This window comes from Cetorhinus maximus, chromosome 23 (assembly GCF_964194155.1).
Source record: "Cetorhinus maximus chromosome 23, sCetMax3.hap1.1, whole genome shotgun sequence".
NCBI classification, from domain to species: domain Eukaryota; kingdom Metazoa; phylum Chordata; class Chondrichthyes; order Lamniformes; family Cetorhinidae; genus Cetorhinus; species Cetorhinus maximus.
Genome location: NC_135901.1, coordinates 45257158 through 45272489, shown reverse-complemented (window position 1 = coordinate 45272489; position 15332 = coordinate 45257158). Strand labels below are relative to the sequence as shown.

Genomic DNA, 15332 nt, shown 5'->3' with positions numbered 1-15332 from the left:
ATACTCAAGGTACAGCTCTAGTGGGGGTGGGGTGGAAAGACTAACAAAGTTTTAGTTTTAGATTTAAAAATAATGGAAATAGGTGGGAAAAGAAGAATCTATATAAATTATTGAAAAAAAAAGGGAGGGGGGAGAAACGGGGTGGGGATGGGGGAGGGGAAGTTTAAGATCTAAAGTTGTTGAACCAGGTAATTCTGTTTTTGTTTAGCGAGATGTACATCCTGCCTTCTAGCTAACACTTTGAATTCCAGACACTAAACAGATTCAGCGAGTTTTCTTCTCATTTCCAGCACTGAATTTGAAACCAGACTAGTACAACTGCATAAATGATCTGAACCATTCACCTGAGTTTCAAACACGCAGTGTTTGCACATGAGCATGTACCTTCTTGTATATCTACTGAAGAACACAAGTTCATTCCGTTTCTTCACATTGAAAATCAGTTCAAAATAATTTCAAAGTTTAACAACATACACAAGACTGTGGATAATTGATACTCTGCACATTCCTATAATCAGCGTCTGGGACAATCAGCTCCTTGAACCCTTCTCGTGTCTTACATTCCCATTCCTTGCTTTCCAGGGAAAGAATGGGTTCATAAACTGGATGGGTGGGCAGTCCCTGGCTAAGTCAGGCCTCTTCCAGAGAGAATTTAAGAGTTAAAGAGATTTTCGTCCCGACTGTCATCAGTGATGATCACAAGATTTTTATTGAAAACCAATTTCACCATCTGCCATGGTGAGATTTGATCCCCAGTTCCTAGAATCCCAAACCAGTGAAAGTACCACTGTGCCACAGCCTCCCAATAAGGTAAACACGTTTAGAATTTGATGTGTGTCAGTTACTTTCAGTGATGAATTTCTGCCATGTGTTCCCTTGTCAGTTTCACAGGTGCCGCAGTGTTGAGGTTAGTGGGTTTTGGAAATTGAAAGTTCTACATGAGCAGCTTGAACAGCGAGTTGAACAAGTGCCAGCTCAGATTGAATTGTACGGTTTGTGTGCGGTGTTTCATTTTAACAGGAAGGGCGAGGAGAGACAGATTCAAAATAAATTGCTGTGAGGAAAAAGACGAGGGTTATAGAATGAGTTAAACTGCTCTTCCAGAGAGCCGGCACGGACAAGAATGTTCTCCTTCTCTGCTGTAGCCACGCATGATTTCATACTAACAACATCACCCTGTGCATTGAGTTAGTCGTGGTGACTGAGTGGTGAAGGCGATGGAGTCCAAATCCATTGGGGTTCCCCGCTTCTCATTATTCCTGGTTTTAACTCTCTGTTTACAGAGTTAATTATCGGTTACATTGAATCAAGTCCATCCAAACACTGGGGCGTTTTCCTATTTCCGTTCATTCACGAAAATATTCACGAAACTTCTAGTCGGAAATGGAACAAAAACGGATCCAGGTTCGTATCATGTTTGCTTTCTGAGTGTTTGTCCCTCCTTAGAAACAAACCCTTGTCCTCTGTCACTCTCGGTGTCGATGTCTGTGTGTGTTCCTTTGTGTGTGTCAATGTGGTTCAGTTCCTCATTTTTACCATTCAAACATTATTCACCTTAGTCCTGCGGCTTCATATTAAGATGGTCCAGAGAAAACAAAAGCGCTGTTTTAAAAGATGCAAAAGGACATTTCTTTCTGTTTCTTTTTGGGTGGAGGCTGTTCAACTACTAAATGCCCGGATGTTACAAAGCGGAGGATGATTGAAGTTTTCACATGATCTGATGAAGTAGCTGAGAATGCCCGAGGGGCCGAATGGCCTATTCCTGATTATATTTTTCCCATACCGATGCCGGTCGAGGCAATGGTTGCTTCTGCTCTAAATGTGATACTGAGTCGCCGAGTGGGCTAAGATGCTGGCCGAGGCTTTCCTGCTTTGGGCTCCACTCCCGCGGCTGTTAAACTTTCCAACGGTTTGTTGTTTGAGACGCTTCCAAAAAATCCTCCGTGCGGCCAGGGGCCGGCTGACCTGTGCAGTGTTGCATTTTGTTTGGGAGAATGGGGAGAGGTGGTTGGGGCAATGGCACAGACTGAAAATCTTATTTCTCTGTTACTCCCTGTCTCCATTCTATTATTTTATACAATCAATAGCGAACTTTCGCTAAGTATTGTGGCGAATTAGTTAAACTGATGGACTGGAAATCGGCTGGAGTTTTCTCATGCAGGTTTGACCCCGGTCGTTTATGCTTCCTATCATTCCTGATTTTAATTGACGGTCTGTAGAATTAGTTATGGGTTAAATTGAATATAAAGCATCCAAATACCCCGTGATTCTTATTTCTGTTCATTTGCAAACATTCACTAAATTCGGAGTCGGAAATGGAAGAGTAATTGACCACTCCTGATCAACCAATCACAACTGCTCTTTGACAGCAGCAGACCAGGCCGAATGGCCTCTTTCTTTGCTGTAACTTTCTATAATTTTATGTTTTCCAACACCACAGATGCTCTTTCCCAGTCATTCTGCCATTTTATAACGCATTTTATCGAAATGTACTTTGTTACCTTGTGTCCTGTCCTTCTGAAATCAAGACCCGGAGTGAATTCAGTGAGAAGTTTTCTTGTCATTTCCAGCAGGAGATTTGGAACCAGACCAGTTCACTGAGTTCAAATGGTCCCGACCCTTCACTGCAGCTCATTGTGCTTTTGAGTGGAGATGATTTCTGTTTGTTACTAAGTGCAGGATGATCTGATTAACTGACGGAGCAGGTTTGAGGTTCCAAATGATCTATTCCTACTCTGAAACAAAAACAAAACATGCTGGAAAAACTCAGCAGGTTTGACAGCATCTGTGGAGAGAAAGACAGAGTTAATGTTTCGAGTCCACATGACTCTTCTTCAGAACTAAAGGGAAGTAGGACTTCATATTTCTACTTCCCTTTAGCTCTGAAGAAGAGTAATACGGACTCGAAACATTAATTCTGCCTTTCTCTCCACAGATGCTGTCAGACCTGCTGAGTTTTTCCAGCATTTTTTGCTTTTGTTTAAGATTTCCAGCATCTGCAGTATTTTGCCTATTCCTAATCTATAGCTTTTGTTCTATTTCAGTGCCGAAACTTGTGAAGGAAACGTTTCATAAATTTCGCCCAGCGTGGCTGAGCGAGCTAAGCCGTTGGCTTAAAGTATGTACGAAGTCGTGAGTTTGCGTCCCACCGCCGCTCAACATTTAGCAGCCCCATTAGCACAAGCAAGATGCCACCTCATATTGACAGGGAGAACTAGGAGAGTTGCTGTGGGGAAAAGGTGGGGTGTGGAATTACAGTAGTTGAGTTGCTCTTCGAGAGAGACAACATGCTGAATGACCGTCTGATGGAGCCGTCTATGATTTTATACAAAGAGCAGTGATGTCAGTGTCAGTCCTGTGTTCACGGTGGAGTGGATAAGGGGTTGGAGTTGGAATCCTGTGGGGTCTCCTCACAGAGGTACAAATCCTACCGTCTCCAGTTCTCATCATTCCTGATTTTAATCAGGTGCCCATGGAATTAATTATTGGATAAACGGAATCAATACCACGCAAACACTCCCGTGGTTTCTTCTTTCTCTTGGTCTGTGTGAGTGTTAATGTGGTTCAGTTCCCCAAGGGAATGGACACATTTTTAACAGAACAAACTTTATTCACATTAGTTGTGCAACTTCAGATCAAAAAAATATCGGGGTGAAAGTTGGAAGAGGAGCTTGTCTCCTTCTCTATATGCCCCATTACAACAACAGCTTACATTTAGATAGTGTCTTCAACGTAATTAAACCTCCAAAGATGGTTGACATGATCTTTATGTAACAGAGTCTGACACTGACACACATATTGAGATGTTAGGCCAGGTGAACAAAAGCTTGGTCAAAGAGATAGGTTTTATGGAGCGTCTTAAAGGAGGAAAGAGTGGTCGAGGTGGAAGGAGGGAATTCCAGAGCTTGGGGCCTCGGTAACTGAAACCTCGGTCACCAATGGTGGAGCGATTCTAATTGGGAACGTACAACAGGCCAGGATTAGAGGGGCACAGATATCTCAGAGACGTGTGGGGTTCGAGGAGATCTCAGAGATAGGGAGGGGCGAGAACAACGGGAGATTTGAACACAAGGATAAGAAAATTTGAAGTAAATGCATTCTTTGACCGGGAACCAATGTAGGTCAACGAGTAGAGGGTGATGGGGAATGGGACTTGCTGTGAGTGAAGACACGGACAGCAGTTTTGGATGACCTCAATTTACGGAGGGGAGAATGTCCACTTACATTCCAGAACTGACATTCTGCTGGATCAGCACTGCCCTGTTTCCAAGACCAATATTGATCCTTTATAAGGTGCCGTTCCCAGAACTATACACAGTCCTCCAGGTGAGATCTAACCAGGGCTTTGTTTAGCTGTAGCAAACCTTTCCCTCTTTTCTATAACAGCCTCTGTAACAGGCTGTACAATAAGGGGAATTACATTGTAAATATCGACTGAGATGCTTGGTCAGAATAAACTTCATTTAAATATTCAATAGGAAATCAATTGCATAAATAAACATTCCTCTTCATTTCGAAGACAACATATGAATCCCCAGTCCAACTCTCCGTGTGATTGGGACAGGGAAACTTTGTTAATTTTCACACACTGAGCATGGACACTGCAGAAGCTCCTGCACCTCTTTCAATATTGTTTTTCTTAACTCAGAGTTTTCAAAAAGGAATTCATAATTATTTGAAATGGAAAAAAAACCTGCAGGATTATGAAGGAAGAGAATGATATTCGAACTAAGTGGTTAGCTCTTTGAAGAAAGCACAAACCCGATGGGTCGAATGGCCTCCTAATGGGCGGTGTCAGTTTACAATTAGATCAATTTCTCTGCAGCATTCCAAAATGTCCCATCCCAATCTTATTCCAGTAGAACAGGATCTTGCAGTGCAGCAGGTCTACACAGTTTGAAATTCTATACAAGTCCCTTTGGCATTTTCTCGCGAATTGTTTCTGTGGTGCATTGCCAGTGATGCCAACGTCCCATAAATGAATAAAAATACAAATAGTGGTTATCACATTCACTTCACATACGCAAGGTGACTGGTTCAAAAGCTGGCAGAGACATTATCAAAACTGAATCATCTAATTGCGAGAAGTTGCACAATTCCCATTTGTTGCTAAACAATAACTGAATATATTATCTCACAGCCATGTGTCATTGGCACTTCTCCAGGCTTTGAATGATTTTCTCCAAAAGGCACAGTTATGAGAAAGAGACAAAAATGAGACGAATTACAGTGAGATAGTTCGCACATGTGTGAAGTGTTGAATGACCTGATGTGCTGTGACATTTTATGATTCTAATTTCAGATCAATTTCTCTGCCGCATGGCTATGTTTTTCAGCCAAACTGGACTTCCACAAACCAGGGTTCGGAAGTGCAGTAAGACTGCAGGGTTTGATATACTAAGTCACTCTCTGTGGTTCTGTCCATTGTTTCTGTGTGTAGTGGTTATCAAGTACATGCAAAAAGTCCCCTGTCTGGAAATGGGTAGAAACATTATCGAGATTTACACATCTAAGTGTGAGGGAAAGTTCCATAATTCATGTTTGTTGCTGAATATTAACTGAATATAGTTCCTTGCCACCACATTAAATTTGCCCTTCGCCAACTTCAAAAAGCATTCTCAAATTCAGGAGGGATGAAACTGACTAGGCACAAAAAAAATACCAGTTTCTTTAGTCAACAACAGGAATTAATGAGTTTACAAATGCAAATTCACAGTTACTTACTGACTGAAAGATGACGACCAGTGTGATCCAAAGACTAGCATTACCCTAAAGGCAGGCGCAACTGATACTGTGATTGAACACAAGGGAATGGGAGAGATGGTACAAAATCACTTTTCATCGCTCCTCATCATGGATCTTCATTCTTTCATAGGCACGGCTGGCCAGCATTTGTTGCCCATCCAGAACTGTCCTTGAGCTTTGTAACATGTTAAAGCATTTCGGAGGGCCGTTAAGAATCAACCACATCACTGTTGGTCTGGAGTCACAGGCAGGTCAGCCAGGTAAGGACGACCGATTGTCTTCCCTAAAGGACTGGTGAACCACATGGGTTTGTACGGCAATCCGTGATAGTTTCATGGTCATCATGACTGAGAAAATACTGAGGACATGTCCGATCAGAATAAACGTCTTTTGTAAATTCAATATGAAATTAATTGCACAAATAACTAATGTTTATATCAAAAACTTCAGAAAGAACCATAGTCCAACTCTTCATTTCATTGGGTAAGGGAAATATTCATTAAGACAAACTGCATGGATTCTGCAGAAACTCCTTCTTCAAAAGGGAATTTGGAAATGGTTGAAAGGGAGAAATTTCTGATTCATGGAAAGGGAGAGGAAACTGGGACTAATAGGCAAGATCTTTGTAAAAGGCAGGTTACAAATAGAATGGGTGTAAGGTTCTCTTACTGCGCTGTGCCATTTGATGATGACATTGTTGATCAGTCTGTCTCCAGCATTCCTAATGAGAACAGCCGAATTCCATTTCTTCATAACAAAGACCCAAAGTGATGCTGAATGACGTCACCGTTTAACATTCCAGACAGCTCCATTGGGATCCAGGCAGGGAAATGTTCCTGTAGCGTTGTGGTTACCCCGCTCATTTCGCATGTGCAAGTTACTCCATTCGATGCTCGGGGAAACATTATCACCCAGCTGTGTGGAAAAGTTACATCGCTCCCATTCCTGTTTGTTGTTGAATGTGAACTGAATGCTGGATCTTGCAGCCACATTAGATTCGCTCTTCACCATTTCTGAAGATAACATTCAGCAAAATAAGAAGATGTTTCCGCTGGCAGCGGGTGATTGGAGAGTGCGGGGTTGGAATATTGTTACTTGTTCCTGTCTCACTCACTGTGGAGCTGAGGAAGAGCGACTAACTGATGGGCTTGTTTCAATCCAATAGCCTCATAGATCTGTATTGATTTAGATGGGGGTTCACGATCGTTCATATTCTTTGTTATGTCTGAAATGAATATCCAGAAACAGAGCTTGGTGTGGGAACTCAGTGGGTGACAGCCGAGTTTTCAACGTGGGGGGTGGGATGGATTTTCTTGTAGTTTCAGGGCCCCGAAACAAATCAGAGCGTTAATGAGTAATGATGGGGAGAAAAAAAGTGCCAGCTTCGTTCCTGGGTGGTCTCGAACCACCAGCCTTTCGGTTAACAGCCGAACGCGCTGACCAATTGCGCCACAGAGACGTGATGATGGAGTTAGCACTCTGTAAGATATCCTAAACCAATGGCTCAGTGAGAGAAAGCTTCAGATTGCCGTGACTGCAATGACAATTATTCCCTATCAGTTTTACTCTTCCCAAATAATGGTTGGGACATTCATTGTGGGCACATGGAAAAAGTCTGATCCCACCCACTGCAGACACATCCAGGTCACCGGGAACCAGCTCTCCTACACCCGGTGCTGTCTCCCTTCGAGCCTTTAGGTGTTTTGTCTGTTACCAAGTTGCTTGTCCCAAAGCCGATAATTCTAAAGGGGTTTCTCTGTTACACAGCGAGTGGTTAGGATCTGGAATGCACCACCTGAGAGTGTGGGGGGGGAGGCAGATTCAATTGCGGATTTCAAAAGAGAATTGGACAGAAAATGCAGGTCTCCAGGGACAAACGCGGGGTGTGGGACCAGGTGAGTTAGTTCCAGAAGAGAAAAAGATCTCCCTTTTCAGACGGAGTTAAGGAGATTTTGTTCCTCTCAGAGGGTCATTCGCCTGTGGAATTATTTTCATCAGAGGTTTGGTCATTGAATTTACACAAGACAGAATTAGACAGATTTTTGATAGACAAGGGGGTCAAAGGTTATGGGGGGCAGGCAGGAAGGCGGAGTTGAGACCAAAACCAGATTTGCCGTGACCTTAATGAATGGTGAGGCAGGGTCAAGGGGCTGAATGGCCTTTTCCTGCCCCTGAGTATTTTGTTCCTCCGACCCGGGCTGAATGGCCTCCATCTGTGTGTCGCCTTAGCTCTGAGTCTCTGACACTATGAGGCGCTGGAGAGGCAAATGGTCAATTCCTGCTTCTATTTGTTATGTTCTATTTTGGAGCCTTTACCACCCAAGGCAATGGTTAGTTTACCTTTGATAGTGGCAGCGTGGCCGGCTGGGTTAAGGTGTTTTGTTTGGGCTCTGTTCTCTTCGTGGGGTCGATTCCAAGTTTCAGTTGATTTGTTCTTTCAGTCACTTCACCTGAGCATCGGCTCGTGGTCGTCGATGTATTAAGATCTTCATCTTGGCAGGAAGAACAAGGAGACGCACTATGAATTGCAGGGTGACTGGGGATATGTGGGGCCGAATTCCCTCTTTCTCTGTTATAACCTTTCTGTGATTTCATATGAACAAAATTAAAATTGATGTGAGGTTTGTAATTGCGGATGAGTGGTTAAGACAATAGGTTTGAAATCTATTGGGCTCTCCCCATGTAGGTTTGAATCCTCGCTGTCTGCTGCTCCACACTTTAGGTTATTCCAGAATTAAATTAATTGTTGGTGAAATGGAATAAAAACTTTCCAAACACTCCCGTGTGTTTCTCCTGCTTCTGTTCCGCGTTTCTTCCTTTCCGTTCATCTGCAAGCATTCACCAAATCTGCAGTCTGAAATGGAACAATAATTGGACAAGCTGGTGACATCCTAACTTTCTGGGTGTTTGTGGATCCTGAGGCCTCTGTCACTCTCGGTGTATGTGTCTGTGTGTGTTCCTCTGTGTGTGTCAATGTGGCTCAGTTCCCTGAGGGGATGAACACTTGTTTGCCATCACAAACTTCATTCACATTATTCGTGCAACTTCATGTTAGAATGTTATGGTCCCCTGCCTTTTCCCTGGAGACCTGCATTTTCTGTCCAATTCGCTTTTGAAATCCGCGATTGAATCTGCCTCCCCCACACTCTCAGGCCGTGCATTCCAGATCCTAACCACTCGCTCTGTAACACAGAAGCCCCTTCAGAATTGTACACTTTATGTGATGTTGCCTCTCCTCATTCTTCCGACCAACATGAATCACTTCACACTTCCATACATTAAATTTCAGGTTCGTTTTAACTGTTTACACGAGGAATTCCTGTGCATTGTGACAGTTCACACAACGGTAAGAAAAAAGTTAGCTCCTGATCAGGAGTTGAACCTGGGCTGTGGTGGTGAAAGCACCAAATCGGAAGCACGAAGCTCTCCGGCTTCCAGTGAAGCCGAGGGGAGTTTTCACTCAGAAGCCAGCGGCTGTGATATTAACAAAGCGGGATGGAGAGAGACTCAGTTTGAGCGGTGACACTGCACATGTGAAAGCAGCAAATCTTTAAAAAATGGCAGCGCCCAGCATGGGGCTCGAACCCACGACAGACATTAAGAGTCCCACGCTTAACAGGTAAGCTAGCCAGGCAGAAACAGTCATTGCTTCCTATGTAAAAATTCAGGGAGATCAATGTCTCTTCCGCCCAGGAGCCTCAGCTTGTTCTGAATTTCAAAGTGTGAGACATAACCGACCGACAAAATCCACAAGGTTGCAATGAATTCCTCTCAATCAGCAATAACATCATTCACATCTTCCACTTCTTTGCTGCACCTCCTTCCAAACATTGCAAACTCCACTCGCACCTTTCATCCTGATATTTTTCTCTTTGACATTTTAACATGAAGCTGCACAATTAATGTGAGTTAAGTTTGTGATGGTGATTATGTATCCATCCCCTCGGAGAGCTGAACCACATTGGCACACACAGAGGAACACACACAGACATATACACTGAGAGTGCCAGAGGCCAAAGTAGAGACAAACACCCAGAAAGCAAAGATGTCACCAACTTGGCCAATTATTGTTCCATTTCAGGCTTCAAATGTAGTGAATGTTTTGCAGATGAACAGAAGTAAGAAACACGGGGGTGTTTGGGTGGTTTTCTTTTTCATTTGACTGATAATTTAGTCTGCAGACAGTTTGTGTCAATCAGGAATGAGAAGAAGGGGAGTTGGCAGGATTCGAACCACATGGAAAAACGCCTGAGCCACTCGGCCAGGACAACTGGGTAAAGGCTGCATGTTGTCTGTTTAAAATAATAGAATGAATACAGGGAGTTCCAGTGAAAGAACGTCTTCCAGTCCGTGCCATTGTCCAACCTTTTCCCAGTCACCCTGGGATTTACACTGTCTCTCCTCATTCTTCCAACTGAAATAAAACACTGCACAGCTCAGCTGCCCCTTCACCGCACGGAGAATCTTTTGGAAGCGCCTCAAATAACAAAGCACCAGAAAGTTTGGCAGCGGTGGGAGTAAAGCCCAAATCACCAGAGAAATCGAAACCTGAACCAGCGGCTGAGCCCGCTCGGTCTCACTACCACATTCAGATTAGACACAAACATTGTCTTCACCAACATTGACACTGAATTAGAATATAAAAAAATATCATCAGGAATTGGCCATTCGGCCCCTCGAGCATCCTCAGCTACTTAATAAGATGATGTGAAAACTTTAATCATCCTCCAGTTTGTAACATCCAGGAGTTTAGTTGCTGAACAGTCTCCACTCAAAATAAAGAGAGAAATGTCCTGTTAACTGATTAAATTTTTTTTTTTTTGCTGATATGAAGTCAGAGAACTAACATGGATAATGATTGGGCGGTAAAAATAGGAAACTGAACCACATTGACACACACAGAAAATCACAAATATGCACGTTGTTAAGATTTGAAATTGTGCTTATTTTCACACTGTCTTTCAATGTGCAGAAAGTGGAGCTGTGATCAGCTTATAGCTCAGAAGATGTACAGCAAGAATGTACATAACAGGCTGATGCTCACGGTGCCTGTTTGGACTCGGTGAGCTGCATCTAACGATTGAGACCATTTAAATATCGTTTAATGAGTCCGGTTCCAAATTCAGTGCTAGAAATGACAAGAAAACTCGCTGAATTTGCCTATTGTCTTGAATTCAAAGCATCCCATGGAAGATAAGAAATTTCATCTTAACCGCGGTGTTAGGAAACAAAAAATGTCAAAAAGTTACAGCAAAGAAAGAGGCCATTCGACCCTGTGTGCTGCTTCCAAAGAACAGTGTGATTGGTTGATCTGAATACTCAAAGATATTCGTTATTTCGGAAGAATGGGCAAAAAGGGAAACGAGGCGGGGTCGCGTTGATTATAAGGAACGAGATCGGTGCATTAGGGAGGATCTTAGATTGAAGAATCAAGATGCAGAATCAGTTTCGGTGGAGTGAAGGAACAATAAGAGGCCGCAAACAGGAGTTGTTTATAGGCCACCAAACTGTAGAGGGAATGTTGGGCATGGGATAAATCAGGAAATTAGAGCTGCATGTCACATGGGTAATACAGGAATAATATTCTGCCTCGCACCACCAGCTCTATAGTCAGTGCTTTGTAACCTATCACAGTCCTTCTCTTTTATTTTCACCTCCTCACTCCGACTCTGGATTTATTCCTGAGTTTTGCCCTTGTGAAATTTCCAGCTCTGATGTGAAACTTCCACTCTCACTCCAGCAATTCTATCGGAGCTTTACCGTGTTATTTTCAACCAGCAAATCGATCACATTAATTTAAACAGCTCGCCCAGGAGTAATAAGTTTCAACTCGCTGACCAGGAATCCAACGCAGGCTGTACTGATAAGCTTGCTGCATTGTAACCACTAACCCAGCAGCTTGGCACATGGAAGCTGCTTATGGCATTTTTCATTCCAGATCTCTTTCACCAGAGACAAGTTTCTTTGACCAAATGTTCTGTGTGGGATGACATCTTCACCAATGAGAAGAGCCATTGCTGTTAGCTGGAACATGAAATCCATACTTTCCTCCTTTAGGACAATTCTTAAAGCCTCCCCCTTTGACCGAGCTTTTAATCATCTGACCGAATATGTGGCTCGGTGTTACACTTTGTTATATAATGATCCTGGGGAACGCCTTGTGACGTTTCATTAGGTAAAAGGAGCTTTATAAATATAATTTGTTGTTGTAGTCCATACATAGAAAGAGACAAACTCCTCTTGCCTCTTTCATCCTGATATTTTTCACTGTAACATTGTAATGTGAAGCTGCACAACTAAGGTGAATAGAGTTTGTGTTCGTAAAAATGTGTTCACCTCCTCAAGGACCTGAACCACATTGACACACACAGAGGAACACAAACAGAGATATACACCGAGAGTGACAGAGGCCTAAGGAGACAGAGATGCCAGAAAGCCAGGATGTCCTCAAATTGGCTCAGTTTTTTTTCATTTCCGACTGGAGATTTGCAGAAGGCTGACATATGAATGGAATTAAGAGATCGCGGATATGTTTGGATTGCTTTTCCTCGATTCAAACGATAATTAGTCCTGTCAGTGTGCGGTTTAAATCCAAAATAAGATGAAACGCAGTTAGTAGGATTCGAACCGGCACAACCTAACACCAAGGGAGATTTAACCCATCGCCTTAACCACTGGGTCACGACTAGAGGACGGGGCAGGTGAGTATTTGTATGAAATCATACACTCGTTACAGCAGAGAAAGCGGTTTTTCTGCCCGTCCAGTCACTGCCATTATCTGACCTTTTCCCCGGAACCCTGAAATTTATATTGTCTCTCCTCGTTCTTCCTATCAAACTGGGAATGAAAGAGTGAGAATGATCCAACCCGGCTAATTACCCCCCGCCCGATCAGTCTGCTCTCCATCATCAGTAAAGTAATGGAAGGGGTCATCAACAGTGCTATCAAGCGGCACTGACTTAACAATAACCTGCTCACTGATGCCCAGTTAGGGTTCTGCCAGGGCCACTCAGCTCCTGAACTCATTACAGCCTCATTTCAAACATAGACAAAAGAGCTGAACTTCCGAGATGAGGTGAGAGTGACAGCCCTTGACAACAAGGCAGCATTTGATCGAGTGTGGCGTTAAGGAGCCCTAGCAAAACTGAAGTCAATGGGGATCAGGGGGAAACTCTCCGCTTGTTGGGGTCATACCAAACACAAAGGGAATGGCTGTGGTTGTTGTAGGTCAGTCAGCTTAGCTCCAGGACATCACTGCAGGAGCTCCTCAGTATCCTCGACGCAGCCATTTTCAGCCGCTTCACCTTCCTTCCATCATAAGGTCACAAGAGGGGAAGTCTGCTGATGATTGCACAATGTTCAGCCATACCCGACTCCTCAGGTACTCCAGCAGTCCATGTCCAAATGCAGCAAGACGTGGGCAATATCCAGGATTGGGTTGACAAGTGGCAAGTAACATTCACACCATGCAAGTGTCAGGCAATGACCATCTCCAACACGAGAGAATCCAACCATCGTCCCTTGATGTTCAAAAGCATTACCATCACTGAATCCCTCACTATCAACATCCTGGGGGTTACCATTGATCAGGAACTGAACTGGACTAGCCATATAAACACTGTTGCTACAAGAGCAGGTCAGACGCTAGGAATCGTGCAACGAGTAAGTCACCTCCTGACTCCCAAAGCCTGTCTGCCATCCACAAGGCATAAGTTAGGAGTGTGGTGGAATACTCCACACTTGTCTGCGTGAGTGCAGCTCCCGCAACACTGAAGAAGCTGGGCAAGGAAAAACAGTCCATCTGACAGAGACCACATCCACATTCGCCCCCTTCAGCACCAATGCACAGTAGCAGAAGCGTGTACCCTCTACAAGATGCACTGCAGGAATTCACCAAGGTTCCTGAGACAGCAGCGTCCAAACACATTACCATTACGCCCACATCGCGAGAATGAATTAAAAAAAAATCCAAGTTAGCCTGAAAATTATATTTCCTTGTTCTTCTGACCAATGTTAAGCACTGCAAACGTCAGTGTTTGGAGCAAGTCTGACGTATTTGCTCAAGTGAGGAACCAAATTAAGATTTCAATATCGGTTTTCTTAACTCCGAGTTTCCAAATGGGAACTGTGCAATGGCTTGAAAGTGAAAAAAAAAACAAAGCTAAGGAGAAAGCGAAGGAAATTGTCATTAATTATGAAACTCTTTGTAGAAAACAGACATAGACACGATGCATGTAAGGGCCTCTTACTGCGCTGTGCCATTTGATGATGACATTGTTGATCAGTCTGTCTCCAGCATTCCTAATGAGAACAGCCGAATTCCATTTCTTCAAAACAAAGACCCGAAGTGCTGCTGCATGACGTCACCGTTTAACATTCCATTGGGATCTTTACAGCGCAGGGTTTATAGAGGCGAGTGGGGTCACATTCGCTTCACATGTGATGGAGCTGCGGTTTGAAACCTGGCAAGAGCATTTTCAAGGTTTGTTTATTCGAGTGTGAGTGAAAGTTGGATAATTTACGTTTGTTGTGAATATGAACACAAGGGCTGGAATCCTGCTGAGTAAAGTTTTCACCATTTTTCTTTTTAACCAAATTAATTATCAGTTAATTTGAAGGAAACCCATCCAAATACGCCGTTATTTTCTGATTTCAATTCATTTGTCCGCATTCAGGAATTTTGCTTTCGGAAATGGAACAAACATTGAGCCAAGTTGGTGACATCCTTGCTTTCTGGGTGTGTGTCTCTCCTTCGGCCTCTGTCACTCTCGGTGTATATCTCTGTGTCTGTTCCTCTGTGATTGTCAATGTGATTCATCTCCCTGAGGGGGTGAAAACGTTTTTAACGTCGCAAACATGATTCACATTAGTTGTATGAATACATGTTAAAATGTCGCAGAGAGAAGTATCAGCGTGAAAGATAAAACAGGAGATTGGCCCTTTCTATATTTATCCTACAACAACAGCAACTTATGTTTATAAAGCGCCTTTAACCTGTTGAAACGTCACAAGGCGTCGTCAGGATCATTATATTACAAACTGTGACGCCGAGCCTCATATTCGGTCAGATGACTAAAAGCTCGTTCAAATGGGGAGGTTATAAGAAATGTCTTAAAGGAGGAAAGTATCGATTTCATGTTCCCGCTCACAGCAATGGTTCTTCTCATTGGTGAAGAAGTCTCTTGTGTTCAACCCAAACAGACCAGTTGGTCGGAGAAAGTTTCCTCTGGTGAAAGAGATCGGGAATGAAAAAGAAAATGTCAAAAGTTGCCTCCAGAATCCAAATGTCAAGCCTTATTGGTAGTTTCCCTGATGTCCAGTGACTCGGGATTGGCGCTTCCATTGGGCCAACAGCGAATAGGGTGGAGGGTTTTGGAAATTGAAGTATACACAAGTGCAGCTTGTGGGGCTATTTCACCTCACTGTCAATTTCATGTTCCAGCTGACAGCAACCGTTGTTTTCATTGGCTGACGAAGTCGTTTATCTTGAACCTAAACAGGCAGTTTTGTGGTGAAAGAGATCTGAACTGAAAAACAATAGGCAAAAGCAGCGTAGATAAGCCAAATCGAAAAATATTAGTCTAGCT

The 15332-nt window shown here is 43.4% G+C and overlaps 1 non-coding gene across 1 annotated transcript; it reads right to left on the bottom strand.

Annotated features, from left to right (window-relative positions):
• Positions 1–7130: 7130 nt before the first annotated feature.
• Positions 7131–7204, bottom strand: trnan-guu (transfer RNA asparagine (anticodon GUU)). The gene has a single exon. It is a non-coding gene; the product is annotated as a tRNA-Asn (tRNA).
• Positions 7205–15332: the final 8128 nt, after the last annotated feature.